Genomic DNA, 22,229 nt, shown 5'->3' on the forward strand with positions numbered 1-22,229 from the left:
AACTTTTTCAGCACCAAATATATCACATCAGACTCATGTAGCCATATACTTAGATTGCAATACACTCTCTGAAGAAAGAGTCATTTTTCAATGTCTTAGCATGGTGGGACTCGTCCACAACCTGAACTTACCACTCGGTAAGAACTTGTATGTGAGAATCTAAGTAATAAAGCCCATTCAAAACAAGCCCACTTAAATATTTTCTAAACCTTATTTAAACCTCTAAAAGACAATGTAGAAGAGTAATGTTAGTCTACTTGAGAACACCAGCCCCAATACTATTACAACTGCGTATATGTATTCACCAATATCCATTGAATGGTGTCATAGCAGGCAATGTAGTTTGGGTTTTTCTCCTTGTCCTGCACTTTCTTAGCTGTGTTAACCTTAGACAACACATTTCACTTTTCCCTTGTCTGGTGAGCAATAACTTGTTACAAAAAAAAGGCTATCTTGCTTATGCTTCTGAACAATATCTAACCTGCAAACAGCTCTAGTTAAGACTGCAAATTTAGATGCCAAGGTGAGAAGTAATAGCAGTAGCTCTGTCTGCAGAAAATGAGGTGCAGAATATCTGGGTGTTTTAAGACAGAAGCTTTCCAGCTTTCAAACTGGCAGGCTCAGCTCTGCAAGCTAACATACAGCCCTGCTGTGTGCTTACAGCTGCTTCAGGCCCAGTTAAATCAAGTTGTTCATACACAGTTCCAAACCCTATTTAACTTCACTGTATATCTCTGTATTCACACCAGCACATAAAGAGCCCCCAGCCAGGGGTATGGTGCAGAACCAGATCCTATCTGCTCACTGACTCTATGTGGCACCATCCACAGCTGCAATGCAAATACTGCTTTCATTCTGTAGGGATTCCTAAGAAAATTTATTTGAAGTCTGAAAGTGATAAAGGGTAGTTATTCTGTGTAGTAAACAATTTTCTATAGTAAACAATTACATATTCAGCATCTGCTTATCTTGTTCAAAAAAGAGGTTTTTTTTTAAATAAAACCAGTAAGAACCATATTTAAAGATTTGAAACTCAGAGGTTTTTTTAACAAGGTCTGCTTATAGAAATTGGAAGGCCATTTTTTTCTAAAAGGATAATACAATTTTATAGAATTGCAAGCATCTCTACTAAATGTTTGCCTGTGTTTCTGCACAACTGAATAGAAAATGGTTACAAAAGAACAACCTCACAAATGCAGAATCATGCTGCCAAGATTAGGTACAGCTTGCTCATAGTTTCAGTGGGTGCCCCATAGTACTTCTGGGGGCTACAAAACATACTGTGACCAAGGCACTCTAAAAACAAGCGTGTCAAGCCACAGCCACTGAAAAAAAAAACCAACAACCTAAGGCAGAATTTTTAGAACAATCAAAAATACCATCAAACTACTTCACATGCGCAACATGTCCATGATGGAGTAACAAGTGAAAAGCAACTAGCAAAAATAGGAAAATGAAAAGAAAAACAAACTATTTGATGTGCATAAAATGGGTTTTCACAGAATAGGAAAAACCAGGTTTCTCACAGGTATTCAAAGTTAAGCTACCTACTATCTGAAAGAAGAACCAGCTACTGTCTGTCAGCGGTGCGCTACTAACAGTTTATTAGTCTGCTGACATCTCCATCTAGAAAAAACTGGAAATTGTCTCAGGATGAGAGGCAACAGTGAGTGAAAAGGACTTGCTGTGATGTGGTGGTGGCAAGCAGGATTTTTTAGACATCTACACTTACTTTGTGATAAAATGCTTCTAAGATGGTGTCACTTCCCTCCCAGACAGCTCAGCTTTTCTTAGCGCCTGATACTGAATCAGTGACCTTCTGTGAATCGGAGCTAATCTCAGGATATGTCACATCTGTAGCAGGAGGAACAGCTGAGCAACACTTGTCCAGGCATAATTGAGCCTCAAGATTGCAGAGCAGTGCGTGATTAATTGGCTGAAGGATTCCTGATAAAGAGGAAGAGGATAATGACCTGCCTGGGTCAATGGGTGGTGCTCTGCTTATCTGGAAGCATAACAGGCATTAAAAGAAATGCTCCTGATCAAGGTCACAGGGAACGGTGACAGATTCTGTGTGAGTGTGAATTTGAGGCATTTCAAAATCACATTCCACAGATGTGCATAGGGGTAAGCGTACTTAGGAATAGTATTTTAATGCCTTTTATGGTTCTGGTTCCACCACCATTATTCACAAAAGTACTGCCAGGAGGCTAATCTTAAGGAGACCCACCGATCAGCTTTGCAAGTACTTCCACATAGACTTGGAAAAGGTAAGCCTAAACCAAAGCAATTCTCACTTGATTTTCACGTGGATATAATAGCTTGTTCCACGGTCCTCTTAGAAGCAAACAGGCAGTGCTTCCACATTGGAAAAGGGGAAAGAGCCACCTGGAACAACTTCTGTGGGCAACAGCTGTGGTGACACATACATGTGACTCTTGGCTTAGGAACAACTTTGGCTCTCTAGGACTGCTCAGCTAAGGTGAAAAGAGCAGGTATCATTTCTACTCCACACATCTGGCTTCTCAGCAACCACGACAACCTCCTTGGTGCACCCTCAGGAAAGGGAAGCCTTGAACATTTCTAAGAATGGACTTTAGAGCAAGTGCTGATTGTAGGTCCATCGCAGTCTTGTGCTTCAGTCCACCAGGATGCCTTATGCAGATCAACTACATCTTGCACAATAAGTTTGCAGCAGCAAAGCTGCTGTAAATATCTGCTGGGTAAGTTCAGGTAAATTTAACAAAAAGATGCTAAACATTCATTTAAAATAATAAAGACAGCAACAAACAAAGATACCTTTTTATAACATAGCAGCAGTCTGTTCTGCCATCCAGAGGACTCCCTGTGTCTTATGGACAGTGCATCTTCTGGTACCTCTCCCTCAACAGCCTAAACAAATTTGACTGTCCAGATGGAAATACCCCAGGGGGTTCACAGTTGGCTGATCTAGCCAGGCCTCTTCACAGGGAAGGGTAACTCTTCCCTCCTTACTCTTTGGATGAACAACAATTGGATGAACTCAAACAGCTCTCCCTCTTTTCTGGGTTGATAAGAATTTCACCTCCATCAAACAGCTGAACAGTTTTTTCTCTTAAACTCTAAATACTCATGAAACAGACTCTATGGGAGCTGAGCTCTTTATGCTTCATGAGTGCACTCCAGCTGCCTCTAGTCTAATGATGTTTTTTTCATCTGCCACACAGATTTTCATACACTGAGGTTACTGCTCAATTATACTGTTGCTTGTGGAAAATTGAGAGGATGGCAGTTTATTGGAAATAAGTGTGAGGTAGAGTCCTACAGGGAGGAAAGTCACTCTTTGAAGCTTCAGTTGGCATCAGTTTATATAGGCCACACAAGAAAAGGTGTGGTGGGTCACCAGCTGACATATGCTCAGAAGAAATCAAAAGTCATACTGGTTTTGGCACAAACACAAATGGGCAAAACATCAACTAGAACAGGATTTTTAGTCCTTAATGGAAAGTTTTCCACTTCAAACAACCACAACAAGTAGGAAAAATGAGCTTAGAAGTTGTTCAGGACTGAAATAGAGTATGAAAAGTAACAACGAAGAGTTTGCAACCTACAGTATTTTCACACTTTTTCTATTCCCTCTCCGGGCAAATGTGCCCATTCCAAAAAGTCAACTGTATGCTGCTAATTGTATAAGCCAGGCAGATGGGAGTTCATAGTTTCACACAGTTGTTCCATCCCTTGACAGGCCCATCTGGCAGCACGTATCTTCTAAGCAAACTGGAAATGGCCAAGTTGCCATGAGCGATCCATAGCCTTACCCTGAGAAAAAAAACAGTATTCAAACTGGGCTGCCCTTGAACAATGGCATGAGTATTGCCCATCTCCAGAGAGAAAAGACTTGGCTACTTCCTGTTTCACTCAAAGAAGATTTATAGCTGATCATCATACAATAACTGCTGGTTAAGGGTTATTAATCCTTCCAGACCCACTTCACATTAGTGACTAATCCAAACTTATTTGGTGCATAAATCACTGGGCACTAAAGCATTATGTGTTCCCTCCTCTTTGGCTGTAATTCTGAATCCTTGAGGGTGTTCTTTTACAAACCCCTAATCTATTTTGGTGGCTCCAAACGTGCTGAGCTGAATTCTAATTTATAATCTCACTTCTTGCTCATGCAGCCCTTTCCCTCTCCCCAGCACCTAGCTTTCAAGTGTCCCACTTTGTAGTGCACTGCCCTCTGATGAGTTCTCAATAATAAAGCTCAAATCCAGCTCTAAAAGCAGCTCCCCTGCCAAAGCTCACTTGGTGCTACAGAGTGCTACAGAGCCCTTGTATACTACTGAAGCACAGAGGTGAGAAGATTAACTAAGGGAATTTGCAAGGTGGGACACATACAGAAAAGCTCGGCAATATTTCTGTCTGAGCTTCGTTCTTGTACAAATAGTTCAGAAGTATTAAACATACAAAACAGGATATAGAGGGCATTTTTCTTTGTGCTCTGAGGACTACAGTGTTCTCTAAAATAGAAAGTGATAAAATGCACTGAAGTGGTCTTCTCCTCCTCCCTTAGACATGGCTGTTCCCTTTCACTCTGAAACAACTCACAAGGCCAGAGCCTTTCACAAGAGAACACTGCTCCCTCCGTGTGTTTTAAATGTTCACACAGCAGGGGATGTCTGTTACTACTCATTTGTACAGCAGTATGCAGTGGTTCCTGATTTTGTTTGGTGAATCTAGATGCTGCTTTAATGTAGTTTTTTTAAAACCTTAGTAAGTTTTTATGTATTTTCTTACATTTTCTGTATTTCTGTTGAGAAATCTAGTCTGGGCAAAACAGCCTGTGTAGAACATAGGAGTTTCATGTTCTCAGAGTTAATCAAGCTTTTACATGAAGACATGCAGATGGCTAATATTCTGATGCTGCTATTTTAATTCATGTCAACCTATGCATAAACTGTACTGCCGTACGTGAGGTCGTTCTTCCGCAACAACTAGCTGCCACTCTTACAAACTCATAAAAACGCACATAATTTGGCTCCCTGTTAGGAGGTTGGCATTTATCATAAATATATTTTGTCATAAGAACAAGCAGCTCTGTTTTCCTCTAGAGCAGTGCTTGGGGGTTTCACTTCTGAGAGTACTGTTACAATTCACCAACCTGATCTATAGATAGAATAGAGTCATCAATTAATCCAGCCTACTACTGATTCAAAGATTTTATATCACAGAAAATTATTCCATAGATTCTCTCTACTGTTAAAAAATTGCTACTTTTAAATAAAAATTTAAAAAAAAATTTAAAAAAATTATTTTCTTTTATGGTCTGTATTTGTCGTGCCTTTGCTTCTATCTGAGCTTTGCTATTAGACCAAGAAGGGCACTAATATAAAAAATTTTCTCCACACCTTACTATTTTTCCATTTTCTCTTAGCCAAATCAAAGTGAGTTGAAATATATCTGCAAAAGCAACTCCCAGTTTTTCACCCCATCTAACCAGTAGAAAGCCAACTGCTGATGCGCACTGCCAGCTAGCCAGGGCACCTATTTTCTGACACAGCAGTGTGAAACACACACTAGGAGCTTTTGTTAAGACTCCATCGCAGGATCCAGGTAGTCATAGTAAACTCCCTTTGTGAGCACAGGAGGGAACAGGTACTTGAAGACAAAAGTAATCTCATCCTAAAGCAGACATCTGCAATAGGTGACTTCAATCATCTAAAATCCTCTTTGCTCATTATAACAGGAGACCAGGATAAGTAACAGGGATGGAGATACCAGAATTGTAGCTATTTCCAGCAGTTTCCACCCAGGCACTGTAGGTATATACCATCTACAGTCCTCATTTGTCTATTACAATGAGACAAAGCCACAGCCTACACAGCATTTGAGAACTGGGAAGCCATTTGCGCTGGGAGAAGGGACATGTTGGTCTTCCAAACACTTAGAATGAGAAGCATCCAGGAAAAGTCTGGCTTTAGATTAACACCTCACTCTTCTCCGCTGTTTTTCATTTGTGGATCTCAAAGTATCTCACAAAGCAAATCAATGTTATTATTCCTGCTTTACTTGTCCAAGGTCATCTAGCATAGACACAAGCTGAACTCTAGTGCTCTGAAACACTGCTCAGTACCACACAAGCCACACACAAACAAAGCCCTAAACAAGCATTAGAGTAATGTTATCTCCAGAAATACAGAAATCTGGGATTCACAGTATGAATCTAAAACTAAGTTTCTAAAATAAATGAAAATAAAATAAGTGCAATTATAAATGTAAATTAAATAAGAAGCAACTTATCTGGACTGATTTTTTAGGCATCTGTCTTGAAATTTACAGTGCAGAAATAATATCGCTCTGACATCACAAGTATGTACTTCTGTGCATTGAGAAAATCCTGCTGTTTATTTGAATCTTTTGAAGTCTAGTATCAATATAGCTTCTTAGTCCCCAGAGTGTCCTCAAGGTTTGAGATGTGTATTTTTAACTTCTATACTTACTGACATTCCATTCACGCTATTTGGCTGTTCTCCCCACCAGGGCTTCATCAGCTATCGCTCTGATTTTGGCACCACCGGGCTTATTTGCCTTACCATTTCCTAAATGCCTGTGTGAAGAGGTGTGGCGTGCTATGCCAACTAGTTCACCCACACAAAAACTGTGTCAGCTTAAGAGCTAAAGCTCTTTGAGGGCATTTTCCTATCAATGGAATCACCATAAAACAAGGAAATCATCAGTTAGGGCAGCACTGATGCTCAGGCCAGTTGTACACACCATGTTTTACATGCCTTGCTGCCCACACACCGTAGTACATACAGGCTCTCACTGACCCCCACTTCCACACAACAAGCTCACCCACACCTCCAGGATTCAGCCACCCAGAGTGCATCTACTCAGTCCCTGAAGCACACCCACCCACCACGGTAGGAAGTAGAAGTGGCAGGAGGGACAAAGCCCGTGGGGACAGCATGAAGCGGTAGCTTAGTGTCAGCAGGCATGGGGAGGAGCAGCACTCTGCCGTTCACTTGCAGCATATTGCATCCCCCTCAGAGACATACTCCCGCAGAGCTCAGAGTACACGAAGACTACTGTTTGATTCCACTTTAAACAATTTTAGCTGTACTCAAACAACAGACTCCCTTAAAGCTTCAAGAATCCCTTAAAAAAATCCTTTGCATCTGTCAAAATTTTTTGCTGAATTTTTCAGATCGTGATGCCAAAAAAGGAAAAAAACATCGAATCAAGGAATTTGATGGTTGGAAAAGCCAACATTATTCAGTCTGAATCCAGAATATTTTAGAAAGCTTGTTATAAAACAGGGTGATGCAGGAAGAGGATATAAAGCGCTTCATTCATGATTTATTCTGATGTTGGATTTCAAGGGTGCCATTAGGGAAGTACAGGTAGAGCCTGTCAAGTAAAATGTCACCACTTGGTTTTAATAAGGCAGAGAAGATACAGGGGTTTCAGGGCCTGGTATTTTATGCTACCATCAGAAAGCAAATGCAGCCAGGAGACAGCAGTCCTCAGGATAGCACTGCTCGAGTCCTCTGTGTTTCAGACCTTGACGGTGCATTGGACAGGAAGATTATGACCACGTGAAATTTGAATTCAGTCTCATTGGTAAGAATCTTGATGACAAATAACTATTTTCCTAGCAAAACCCTTTCCTCTGTATGACATCACTTGCAATATACCCATCCTGGCACTGTATGGTAAAGTACCAGACACAAGTAGGGCCTGGTCTTGGTGGGGGGTAGCTGACTAAGAATAAACACAGTGTGGAAGTCAGCACTGTCTGAGTCATTGCACGTTGTCCTCACAGAGCAAAATGCAAAGAAGAAAAGCAAGCTGGACACACCAACCAAGTTGGCAGGAGCACAGGAATTTTTTTTTTAGCTGCCATAAAGACCTACTGAAACAAGAGCTTCCCAAATCTCTGCAGGTATGTCTGTGACTTTTCCATCATCAGTAGCCTGCTGCTTAGGGAAGCAGAGCATTAGGCTTTCTTTAAAGGGTTTTAAAAGCCCCTCTGTTCACTTTCAACTATTCATCACAGTCATTTGAAGCTGTCTTTTGCACTCCTCCTTCTTCTTACTCACATCTGGTGCTGCATGTTACTATGCTGCAACCATAAATTATGAAGGAATGATATGGAGATACTGGATGCTCTGTTCCAGTGTCCTCACAGCCAACCATTCAATAAAGTTCTTATGTTTCCACTACAATAAATATATAGGAGAAGGGGGTGGAGGTACAAAGTTCCCCATTCTAGAATATAGCTGTTAAATAGCACTTTATTAGCAGGGTCAGCAAGCATATATGCTGAAAAATAAATAGCATATTTTAAAAAGAGGATTTTCTCCCTCAGTGAGTACATTCACATTGAAAACTTCAGAAAAGACAAGTTTTAGCAAAAGCATTTCAGAAAGGGATGATCTCTGTCAGTAGTTGGTCTCCTGGCAAAATCTGGCATTTGCATCTCCTACATACAAGAGGCTGAAGTAGGAGAAGGCTGTTTTAAATAGTCTTTGCTCCAGACATATGATACGACAGTATGTTGTCCCAACACATGAATGTGTTACGCAGTTACACAGATCATATCAGATAGTGCTCTGCACTTGGTGAGCATTTCTGAAGCCATGTGATATTCCACTGTTCTCGATCTCTGCTGTGCAAGTATATCCTATTCCATGACTGATTTGGCTGATTATGGAAATGGAGAGGAAACTGCAATCAGTTTTGCATTTTTTTCCAAATGACAATTGAAATTACATTGACAGCATTAGGCTTGTTAGCTTCCATTTCCATCTTCATCAGAAGCTCTCTACCGCTGGTGTACAAGTTTCTCTGGAAGAGAAGCCTCTTTAAGTGGAGACTTGAAGAAATGGGGTTTGGCTAGTGGTCATTAAATGGTTCTTTAAATGCACGATTATGGAAGATGGCATTTCCAGTGGTGTAAGTAAACTGTGCAAGCACAAGCACTTCAAAGTCTAGAATGGAGCTGTGAAAACTATGTTAATCTCCTTTCAAAACTCTCCTTCCCATACACTTATGGTGAAAAAATTCCTTGAGAATTAATACATTAGGGCCTGTCTTCTCTGTAAAAGCTATTTGTGGTTTATCATTAAGGGTAAATATATTCATTCTGGGTATTTTCTGAAGACGTTCTTGAGTTCCAGTGTCTTAAGGACAAGTACCACTGTAGTATTTATGTGAGAGCTGACCACAGAAAAAATGTTCCGGTTCTATGATTCACAACCCCACATAAACCAGGTCTCGCACACAGCTTAAAAGAAATGAATCTCAAGAGCTTGTCATCACCTCTACAGTTCCCAGGGAAATAATGAGAAATCTTTTAAACTGTCTCAGTGGACATTAGGCCCTTACCTTTCTTGACTGCCCACCTTAATTTCTCAACCTTGTTTTACTGAACACCAATTTTAAAAAATTACTTGCATCGCCATATAGAAAGTTGCCTGTGCACTTGGACAGCAAATGGAATACATGAAACTCAAGAAAAAGGCAAAAGACATAGTAATGTAAGGCAGTAAAGCATTTGGAGCGCCTCCTAACAGGAAGGCACTCAGGGGTTAAACTGGACTACATTGAAAGAAATCACTGGTGAAGGGTTCATTTATTTACATTCCCATTAGAGGAGTCTACAAAGACATACATCAACAGAAACAAACCATTTTAGTGCATTCATTGACTGAACATCCATCAGTGAACATGATCTATGCCAGCATGTCTTAGGAGTAACAAGATATTATTACTGTAGTGCCAAAGGAGGAGCGGGGCAGGGGAATGAACAAAAGGGAGTGCTGATCCTTGTCCTAACAATGAGCCCTATTCTCTTTCACTGCACCTGAGCTCCAAGGCTTCAAAACCAATGAACTTTTTTCATTGGCCACTAACAGATATACTGTGGTTTGCTTCACGGCCGGTAGCATACGAGTCCTCGGCGGTGTACCGTGTTTCCTTAAAAGGAGCCCTTCCTCTCATAGCATCTCTTGACTACTGTATCACCTCTGCTAAATAAATGACATCATCTCGCCCATCAACCACATGCAGCTTTACTCCTTCCCCCTTCCTTCCCACTGTTTGCACTCACTGTTTATTTTTTTAAGCACCTAACCCCCTATTAATCCACCAGACAGTACAAAAGATCCATTTGTGAGAAACAGCGATTAGAGCTGTAAGCACTCAGTCTTTCTGTGAAACACCTGTTTCATTCAAATAACCAGAGGAAAAAAAGCAGAAAGCAAGACAAAGTGCTAGTGGAAATGGAGAGAAATGGGAGAAAAATCCTAGTGTGATGAGAGCTACCAAACTTTGGATGGCAGTTGTCTTGCCTTCTTCAGCAGTGCAGAAAACACACACCAGCATCTACAATACCAAGCTCAGGTTCCTGTGACACTGGTAGACTCCTTATCAACCATGTCCCTGCTCTTAACTCTTAACAGAGTGGAGAAATGTGCAAACTACTTAACTGAAATATTTTTTGCAGTTTTCTGTATTATCTTTTTCCTTTGCCTAAAATTTAAATTAAAAAGGCTGACACCATCCTAAAATTTGAACTATTTCAACCATTTCTGAAACATCCTCAGCACCAAAAGTGGTCCTTTCCATTGTCCCAGGTTTTATGTTTTTTTCTTCCAACAGCACCAAACATCTGTCCCCATTTTGAAAAATTAGTATTTTAAGAGAGAATGAACATGGCTTTGTACTTTCATAATCGTTTTAGTCAGTCATATAAATGTAAGGGCAGCCTTCATATACATAAACACATATAGAAAGGGTCAGTAACTAGATTGCTGTTGGATTTGTCTTCTTTGAATACAAGGTAAGTGACAATATACAAACAAAACCACCAAGTGGCATAGCATGGCTCTGAGTCATTCTCTCTCTTTTATGAAATGAGACAAAATTATATACCAGATTGTATAAGCACCACAGGCAATAACTAAAGCTGGAAGAAGGCCAAGCTGCATTAATAGCTTCTATTTGATCTAGTTCAAGATCCCTAAACACCCAATGCCTGATGAAGTCAGTGGAAAGGCTCCTATCAATTTCAAAAGGTGCTGTATTGAACCCAACACAGTTGGTAAACAATAGTGCATGGAACAAGGAACAGAGCTGACGCTATAGCAATTAAGTTCATCACCACACTGGAAAGCAGGCTGTGGTAATACACCCAGTAACCATATTTCAAGACTGATCAGCTTTTCCTCTTTCCAGGGGAATCTGTCCTCTTGAGTAGTTTTAAGCCTCTGAAATTAATGGGATTACTCAAGGAATAATGCACCACAGAACCTGAATATTTATGGTAAATCTACCACAGCAATTTCTAATGTACTGTGATCCAAGAATTCTGAATAAAACATCAACAATGCAAAGACAGATCTCCAACTGATATAAATCAGCTGTTTCCCTTTCAAAGCAATGGAGCTGCAACAATTTGCAACTAACAAAACCACATCTTAGCATTTTCAAAATTAAAATAATTTGTGCAGTATTTACAGCTAAGAGCAGACCCTTGCTTTTATTTTCTTACGGTATAATAATAGCTCATTTCTTGTAAAATAATAGATCATTTCTGTTGCCTCAAAGTGCAATTTTTTTTTTTGCTTATCGCAAAACTGTAGTCATTGTGAGAAACTATTTAGATTCCAGTTGGTTTCTTTTAAGTTGCACTGCTTATACATTAGTAACTTCCTTAAGAAGTCCCCAGAGGAAATGAAGCATGTATTACATAAGCAAGTGTATACACAGGAATAATACAAAACATACCTTTTCTTCTCTTTTCTAAACTCTTTAACAACACATAGAAACAAATACATATATGTGTGTGCGTATAATGAGTATATGTGTACGTAGATACATAGCTATATCTAGCTACATACATTGTTATAGTAACAGTCATCCTTTCATACTGCTTATCAATAGCAGGTTTTACTCACCTGATGGGCAATTTGCCATCAGGGCCATCCTGTCTGTCAGCATGCCTTATCTGCTATCATGCCTTTCTTCAGATCCGTAGTTACAAGTAAGAAAAGGTTGGATATCTGTCTCCTCCTAAACACAATAAAATTAAAGCTGTAATTAGCAGCCTGCCCTGGACAACCAGGTTACATTCCACTCCACATGTAGAGCCTGTGCAGAAGTGACAGGCCCCTGAGGACAATATGCGAGCCAAAAGGAGAAAGTTAGCCCTGAGGTGTTCAAACTCAGAACCAGGCTAAAAATAAATGAGAGTTAAGCTCGTTCTTTCTTTAGGAGGCTGAATTATAGAAAGGACTTTGTGCTTGGATGGCACCAGGATACCCACAAGGTAGTCCGGGCTGAAGAAATTGGGCTTCAGAAAAATGAACTCACATGAAGTATTTTCCTATTGATACTGACTAGTTATGTTAAGGTAAAAATGACCCCAGAAAAATAAAACAAACAAAATATTATTACCTTTCTGAAATAGGAGATATCAATAATTTCCAAAAAAATGAAGGAATTCATTAAAAGTACTTCAAATGTTATTGATTCTGTTAACTCTGTGTATACACTGTATACTGCTGTGCCCTGTGGTGGGGCTGCTGGAACCGGCCAGAACCGGCTGGAACCGGCCGTGCCCGCCGGGGGGCAGCCCCCGCCTCTCCTCACAGCGCGGCCGACGCCCGGGCACCCACAGCCAGACAGGGAGCAGCAGCGCTGCTGTTCAGAAATAGTGAGAAATTAGCCACAAATGGGTCCTGAAGATTTCCACAGAAGCCGGGCTGTCAGCGGTGACTGAAAACTGCCCCGTTCTGTATTGGCAGTGATAATCAGCCGCACGTCACTCACCCCTTCTTTACAGACCCCAGTCCGAAGTGACTCCTGACACCTAGCAGCCCGGGAAACACTGCAATTTTAAACTTCTAGCAGAAATTTGGGTTCAATGATGCCACTTCTCAGCCAACAGAGATCATTCCATCTTAATTAACCAAACTCAAGTAAGCAGCTATGTCAAATGAATTAGCAACACTCACATAATCCCATCACATGTATTCTCGTTAGAGTATCTGTGCTTCAGCTGACGGATCTGTCATTAACAGAAACATACTTTAGCTCTGCTTATAATCGAAACCTTACTTCTGGCCAGCCATTTGGCTGGGAGAGCCAGGAGAACTACTTTTTCCATGTTCACAAACATCTCCACTAGTCCTTGGTGTCACCACCTGATTAGATCTCTGGCACCGCTGGCTCCTCTTTGGCAACAAGGGGAGCATCGTCTCACCAAGCCTGCGAGCCTGTGTTAAAACTTGGGCTTGAGGTTGAAGGCAGAGCAGAAAGAATGGCCAATGTCCCACGTAACAAACTTGCTTTTCTGCAGATCAGCTGGTTTTTCCTTAGTAAAAAGGAATAATTAACTAATGAGATCAATCAAGAACACAGGGTACCTGAAGCTACTGTTCCTTCCAAACCTTGCCTACATATTTGGACAGTAGAAGTGATATAAAAAACCAGATACGAGTCCCTGGTTCCACCAAACCCTCCTTGAGCCAACAGAGTTTAGCTGCTAAGCTCTAACACAGGGAACGTGTGAACACTACACAAGTTCGCACCTTGGCCAAACCAGGGCAGACACACCGAAGGCAAAAAGTCCATCCCGCTGTCCTGATTTCCAGTCATTTTTAAGGGTCTTCTCTGAAACAGCTGTAACATATTTTAAAGTAAGCAAAATAATGTATTCTTCCCTGTGTTCAGTCTCAGAAACTGCTGAAGCATTTCTGCCGATCATTTCCAAAGAAATTCAGCCTGAAGCAGACCTCAGCATGTACGATTTCAGCACTCATGGTAAAAGCTTAACAACATTAGAGGCTGCCACAATGGAAATTGTTGGGCATCACTGGTTTCACTTATAATAATGAAACTCAGTTGAAAGCTAGGAGCAGTTTGATGTAGTAGTTTTACATAATAAATACCATTTTTTGAAACCAAATTGTTTTACAGACACTGACTTCAGCTAAATGTTTTAACTTTCTGAGTTAATCTTGACTCATACATTTTATTCTCACTGTATCACTATATTTCATTGTTTCAACTTATACATATATTACATGAAAACAAATGTTAATATAAACCATGTGTGCATACTGTTATACCCTATTCAGTATTACACTGTTATACTATACTACATGATAATATAAAATCACTATTATCAAATGTCATATTTTCAAATTTCAGAATCAAAATGTTTTGACGCTTCCAAAGTAAAACTTCTCAGAATATCTCCTGCACAGCGAATGCCCAACTCACTCCAAACTCAGTGAGTGCCTGATATTCTGATAGAGTATGCAAACTCATTTTGAAACTTCAAATTTTACTACAATAGAGAAAGTTCGAGTTTCCAACCAATTCTACCAACAACGCATAACACCTAAATGACCACTTTGAGACTCCAAAGTGCTCAAGTAAATAGAAGGTCTGCATCTGTGAAAATGAGATATCTGGTCAAAAATTGTGAGGGTTTTGTTTGCTTTTCTTTAATACTGAACAACTTTGGCCAGAAAAAAAAGGATTTAGTTAGCAATGCTACCATTTGGCAGTTTGTACCTGTGTTCCTGGATGTTTTGCAGAGCTTATGTTACGTGTTCATATACAAAAGCAGAGCAATCATAACAGTAAGCTGGAAAGATTTTCATGTTTTGTTGTTAAACACTAGCAGATCCCTCCCCACACATCCACGGCCTTCCGCAAGGTTCTCATCACTGACTCTATCCCCATTACCAATCTCCATCATCTAAGAAATAAGATTCATAAAACATAAACCATGACCACAAATCTAAGACCCAAAGCTTGTTATGAGACATGCAGGGTTCAGCTGAAAGTCAAACATCCTCAGAGGAGTAGCCAGAAACCTGGTCTTGTGAAGCATGTCTAGAGGTCGTATTGGCATGGAAGGAGGCCAAGGCCATCGCTGGAGTTGACTGAGAGCACCTTGATCTATGGCGCAGCAGAAATTGCCCTGGCTTTATCTTGTCCTTCTGTTCCAACAAGTTCTTGGTTTTCTCATGTCTGTCACCCACACTGCATGGACAAGTCTGCTTCTCCCTCCCCTTTCCTTACACCATGGTGTCAATGGCAACAGTGCAAGGCACGAATCATCTCTAACTGATTTTATGATCACAGTGAGTATCTTGGGGCATTTCACTAATATAAGCCACAGCTAATGGCAAGCACCCTGCTATCTTAAGCATGCTGTTGATCAGACTGTAATACCACATCTAATTCAACCCCGTAAAGATACATTTTGATTCAAACTCATAATGAAATACAGACCCCATATTTGAGTATTAGTGTAAGGTAATAATGCACATATAAATGTACATAAATTCATTCATTACTTTAATATTTTACAGACATCTCCCTTATGTAAATATACACTGGATGTTCTGTGCAGCTTATTCATGGCAGGTTGTTCCATACGCAGCTCCATGCAGTGCCTGCTGGCAACATTCAATGCTTCTGCTAACAATTCATGAACCGAACAACTATCTGCATATTCTCCTTTGGGCTGCTAACAAGGTCCTCCAGTGCTCATTATTCTATTATTACCACACAGCTAGTTCCCTCTAGACTTTTAAAAAAAAAAAAAAAAAATCTGGGAGAAAATAAAAGCCATATGGGACAGCTCTGCTGCTGGCATGGATCATCCTAACTCCACTGCAGTCAATGGGCCAGATCTTGACATTGTCTAAATGGTCACAGTGCCAATGAAACCAAAGCTCTTCTCTGGGGTCTAACCTACCAACACCCTGGTTCCCTGCTCAAACTCCCTTTTCTTCACCTAATATCAAGAACTAGAGCCCATCCAGTCCTCTCAGCTGGCAGTTATGGTTATTAGCACAAGACTGTGGTCATCTTGGAACAAACTTCTATCTGCAACTGCTTTTGTAAACACTTCCTTGGAGGTGCAGCTCCTCTATTCTGCTTTTTAGCTAGACAAGAATTGTCTATTCTAAGCTGCATCTGCTCCAATAGCGACAAATAGAGACAGAGATCTACAGCTCTCGGACACCTGTGTCAGATGGCTTCTCCCTTCCAGGTAAATAGCTCAATACTCAAATCACCTTTTCATCACTTCCTACTTGATTGCTACACATCTCCTTGTTTGTCTTCAAGGCTTTTCACAGGCAGACCTGTTGTCCACTTCTGCTGGAGAATGGTTCATATTAGTGACTCCCTATATATTAGGGCGGTAGACGGTGTCTTAACTTGTCACAGGCTGCTGTTTCAGAAAGCTTAATAAACTCAACTGAACAACAGTCTAAAAAAAGGAAATAAAAGATTTAACAGGCTGGTATTTCTACCACCTTCTGCTTTCTAAGAAAGACAAAATAAAAAACAAACAAGCAGTGGCCCAAACTGGAGCACATGCGTAGGTCTCCCCAAGAATGCTTCCCCATTAACTCAGTGTTTGTCTGTATTACCTATGAACCAACGTGGTTTCAATTTAGCTTCTTATTAATCTTGCGCATTTCTTTCAACTGCTATTTTAAAAAAAGAAACTTCATGTTGAACATTTTAATAGCATTAAGTTTCAAAGGCAACAAGCTGCTGTACTGATTTTTTTTCCAAAAACTTTATTGCCAGATGTAAGTACGTGTGATTATTGATATTCTTTGTTTTCCCACAGGTTTCTCTTTTCCTTATTAAACAACATATCTGTAGCTCCATGAAAGTTTAGTGAGGTCCCTGAGAAATCACTAGTCACCAGCCCACAAATTCATCTTACCTAACTTCAGGCACTTCACTGAACAGCTTAAATTAGCAATTTATCTATGCTGAATTTCCCTTACAGTCAGTAGAAATTACTACAGGACCATGAAGACTGTAGGTACTTGCATCCCTCTAAATTTCTGAATTGCTTTCTGGAAGTAACTATTTTTTCTTCACTGATTACAGAGGGCTCCCAGGACCACAGAGGAATTAGGTCTCCAACTTAAACAATGAACTAAGAATCTAATGCAAACTGGGATGAATCCACACTCTGGGGTCCTCAGCAGTATCAGCAAACAAGCAGAGGACCTGCCAGGAGCATGTTTTAGTTTCTAGCCCATGTATATAATTTTAAATAAAGAGAATGACTATACTGCAGTTGCAGTAGACTACCTCATCTAAATGACAGTTTCAATGGTCTTTGGGTACTACCAAAAGCCAAATACAGCCAGCAGAAATACAACTAAAGTTTTGGTAGGTTTTGGTGCACATCAGCTTTGCATTCAGCTCTGCTCAGCCTTCTCCCTCCCTCACAGAGAAAACCTAACAAACCCATGCCACAGAAGCCACTGGTAACTTAGCCATTGATTTCATAAAGAACAGGATCAAATTCTTTGTGAGTAGAGACAAGTCTGCTAAGAAAACTGGGTATTAGCTCACATGGGGAAATACGGGAATGTAAAAAAAGCAGTGAATTCCCACCCACCATTTTTGCAGTCTGGGAAGATAGCAGTGCATAGTACTGACCCTGGGGAACTAAAGGAAATCTTCACATACAGCTGTTAAATACTAACTGGGTGATCAGTGATCACGCTAGTTATAACATTCTATTAGCAGTTGAAGAGATTCCTTCCCACCCACATCTGATAGTTCCCATCTCTTCAAAAGAGGCTGCAGCCACACAAACAGTGGATTCCGCATCCAGCACAGCTTCTTCCACCAGCAGTAGCTCTGCTCCAAGGCTCTGGCCCTTCCCCCATCACCTCCAATAACTCATTCCCACCACCCTGCCAGGCGTTTCCGTTCCTTCCCTTGTGCTAAATGCCAAATCAGCTGTTTATGTAGCTGTGCTCTGAGAGAGCAGAAATTTCCAGTGGGGAGATGGGAGCAATAACCGTGGTTTCTATCAGTGTTTTCAAAGAGTTGCCAGGGGTCCTTACAAGGTAAAATAAACAACCCTAATCTCAAACTGTACAGCTTCCCTAATACACAACTGGGACAGGTAAAGGGAGCATTAAAAGACAGAACTATCCTTTCTAGTGTATAGGAAAAAGGCACCTAATGGGACTGATCCAAAACCTGCTGGAAATCAGTAAGTGGACTCCCACTGACTTCAGTGAGCTTTGGAGCTGCTCTACAAAGCCAGCCAGCTGCAAAAGCTGCTAGAGTCAAAGGAAAATATGCTACGAAGGAATGGTGGCCTTGTGGTTGAGGTACTGGCATGGTTTCAAGAGACTTGGATTCAGTCTTCAGCTCTACCATTCCTGACCCTGTGCAAATAATTTCATTTCTTTGCACATTGGCTTCCCTTTCTTCAGTTTAGGTATGTAACCTAATAAGCGTAAGTGTGGAGAAATGCAGGGATGTCCGAGACAGGAGACGTGCATGGAGACACTTACCAGCACCATCTCAGCAGGTGTAACTTTTCCTCTGCCCCTCTATGGGCCAAGTAAGGTCTGTTATCTGCACAATAGGGTACAAAAGTGAGTGTCAAACCAGTATCTTTGTTTACTTCAAGCTCGCTAAGCACACCTGGAAGCTAAGACTACAGATTTTATTGACATAGCCTTACCTAGCTGGCTGGATACTGAGATGCATGGATAATGCAGCACGGAGCTCAGTGCCGGTTAGCCAGATCTTGGTACCACATGCTGAGTTCCAAGTTCCCATGTCCATATTAATAGCAATACCCAAGAGTCTTCATGCAGAGATAGCCTGAGCATGTTTACATGAGCTGCAGCCCACAGCAACACAGACATAGCTGTATGACTCCAATCCAGCCAAGCAGATGAGCATTTATCTATCTCTTGAACATGTGAACAGACCTATGAAAGTCCAGGTAATACAAACATAATTGCTCTCCTGGACTGGAGGCATGGGAGAGGTAAGCTATGTTTTCATGGAGATTCAAGGAAGCCTGTCAGCCTTAACATTATTTACACACTTGCTCAGAATATCCTCCTACCAACAGCTGGGGCTTCTGGCAGCCAAATGCAAACCATCTATTGTAATATTATTCTTCTGTTGTAGGAAACAAACTCTTCCAACCAGAAGAAATTCTTCAAAAAACAGTCCAAGCAAAGGTACAAATTAAGCCCCAGAAATTAAATACTGAAATAATTTTTGCAGCATAGAAAGATCAAACTGCAAACAAGCTGCAAAAGCCATTACTAATTTAACATTCCATTATTCCTTTTTTCCAAAGTGTGATTCTTTTCTTCAAGCCAAGCATACTTTGCTGGGACCAAACCTTCACATTAGATTTCCTGTGCTGTGGACTTGATGAGATAAAGCAGTTACTTAGGTCCAACAAATCACTTCATTAAAGAAGCCCATTTGTAAATATTCTCAACAGCAATTAACGTCCTGGCGTAAGGAACTCATTTTGTGCTGCACTCCTCACTCAGACAAGACCTCCCCTCTAACGCCATGACTGCAGGGGAGGGCCTTAATTTTGAAGGAAAGAAAGAAGCCATCCTGGATCTCACCACTGCCTCCACATTAGCTATTTTGGTTCTTCTAGGCAGGAAAAAGCAGCCAAAGGTTAGACAGAGCTGCTCACCCTCAGTTCTCAAGCCATGTGAAAAAAGGATCATCCAGTGGTTTTCCAGCTGTCTCTCAAGACTCTGGGGAACCAGGATAACTTACAGCATTTCTTCTCAGCAGAGTGAACAGAATTGCTGGTGTCACCCAGGATCCAGGCTGCTCTAAATGCATTTACTCATCTTTGCAGTAGCAGCAGTTTATGATGAAGGTATTCTCACTCCTGGTAGGTGGAGAAGGTAGAAAGTCTAGTTTAAAAAATTGACATGGAAAAGGTTTTTTTCACATCCCTTCACCTCATGTAAGGGCCTGTCTAGGGAGTGTAACAGTACGCTGACTGGTAGTATATTAGTCAGCCCCAATACATCTCTCAAGGCTGTACAAAATCCCAGAGTCAGTGTGGTATCTGGTGAACAAAGGTCTAAAGCAGAAACTCAAGATGTGATAGAGGAGATTACTTTGTGGTTTTGTCTGCAGATGAACAGAAAATGAACAAAGCATTGGGATTCAGCAATTTATTTCAAGCCAGTATCAGCTTACCAATTAAATTACTTCTGAATACTTTATGGGGCTCTAACCTTATAAAAAAATCTATGAATAATCATAAAGGTGCAATTCTTTAAGATATTTCCATCTTTGAAAAGACCCTCCATTTCTATAGGGAAAATCATCTCCTTGCCATTCAGAAGGAGCTAAATAAATGTGAGTATATGAACCGATTATAAAAAGCCTACTGAACTGGAATAACAATAATGCCTCAGTCTTGAAAACATAGAAAGTAAATGCAATTTTACATTAAAGATCTGAAAACAAACTTAAGGCTAATATTTTCAGGGGAAAAAAAAACTTTGATCTCTTTTTCTTTCCGGGGGGGAGCCAATATCAACATGAGTGATTTTGTACTATATTCAGGAGTCTTTATGTGGGTTAATAATGTTAAAGTTATTCCACTACTTTTTCAAACTTTTCTGGAATCAGCTCCTTGGTGAAACAGGGCCCTATTGAAGACTCTTGAATTTGCATAGCATGTGCAAGACATTTAGATTTATATTCCATGTTAGGCTTGTGTGTTTAGAGTTTACCCAGGCATATGCAATTCATTGGCTGTATTGTTATCTTCACAATGAACAAGCACACTCACTTCATCTGCAAGAAATACAGCTTTAAATGTAGAAAATTAAATTTCCATGAGAAAAAGTGTTCCATGAAAATTTCCATCAATAAAGGCTTAGCTCAAACATACTGAGGTCGAAATACTTTGATTTGGGCCTACCTGGGTACCGTGTGACTTACGTAGCAAAACCATAAAATCATTTGAAAATGACTACTTTGAAAGCGCTCCTGCAATAACAATTAGTCACATTACAGTTCTCTCTCTAAAAGCCTTCGGTTGTCACGATCCTGTTGTGTTCAGTGATGAATTTGCCGACAGAAACTGGCAGATTCTGCCTTGAAGACTTTACAAAGACAATAGGTAAAGGAATCATAATTATCTTGAAAGCACAGAGAATGGTGACCTTAGTGTTGAAAAACTGAATACACTAAATACAGAAACCAGTAACCACAGAAATAAGCCATCCACTCAGCTTCCACTCAGATCCTGAGCCCTGTGTCAGTGGTGTGGCCCACAATCAGCCTTCTTGCTAGCTGGGAAAGCAACACAGTGTGTTACGCAAACCATTGTGTGCAGCAGCAACATACTTCACAACATCTGTGTGGCAGGGTTTCCCCAGACATCATAGTGCTGAACACAAAAAGTCATCTAAAGAAATATGTGGTCAATGGGTTTGGTTTGATATTTGTGAGACACCATAGTTCATTTCATACTTGCTATCACCACCTGGGTCTGTTGGGAGTGGTTTCCAAGGTGACACTAACATTGGTGTTACCTTATGTGGTTTTCCAGTCTTCATACTAAGTAGGAATTCTGGAACAGGGAGAGGGCAAAGTTGCAAGCTGTTACGGCTGACAACGAAAGGCAGAGGGAATGTAGCTGCTGTCGCCATGTACACCAGAGGGATGCACAGCAGAAAGGAGATCCGTGCAAGCTGAAGAACAACTTTGGCTCAAGAACAAAGTGGCATCTACAGCCGTGAATTAATTTGGGAAAAAAATGAGAAGAAGGTGAGTCACTAGAAAAGCATGCCAAGGGGAGCTGTGAGGACAAAGAAATCTGACAATCAGTGATTGAGGTTTGAAAAGTTTATGGAATTGATTTTATGGTGCAGAGCCCATGATAGCAGAAGGCTGGATTTATGTCTCAGCAGGTCTCATCTACTTCTTCTGTTCCCAGTTTCCTTCCCAAATCCCTGATCCTGCACCATTACATTGAACGAAAGATTTGCCAACAGGATCAGCCCAACTACTGCTGAACACATGTGCTTTCTGCAGGGCAAGAGAAAGGAATTCATGGATCATAAAGTACTGACTACTGTGTGCTTTTCATTTTCATTTCTTTCATTAAGAACTTAATATTTGTTTTCTTACTGTTTCATTAAACCATAAAACTTTCCTTCAGGCCATTGGCCTTTTCTTCTCAAAGAGGTGGCTAATTTGGATGTGGAGATGGTGGTCCAGAGGTGGATAAAATGCATCTCTTAAGAAGATAATGGGAGATGTGCATTGCAGCATGCCTTGTAACTGCTTCTGTCTTTACTGAAGAGTTGTACCCACCAAATCAGATTAGAAGACTGGATCAAAATGGATATATATGGATATATATTATGGTGGGA

This window comes from Aquila chrysaetos, chromosome 8 (genome assembly GCF_900496995.4).
Source record: "Aquila chrysaetos chrysaetos chromosome 8, bAquChr1.4, whole genome shotgun sequence".
Lineage (NCBI taxonomy): Eukaryota > Metazoa > Chordata > Aves > Accipitriformes > Accipitridae > Aquila > Aquila chrysaetos.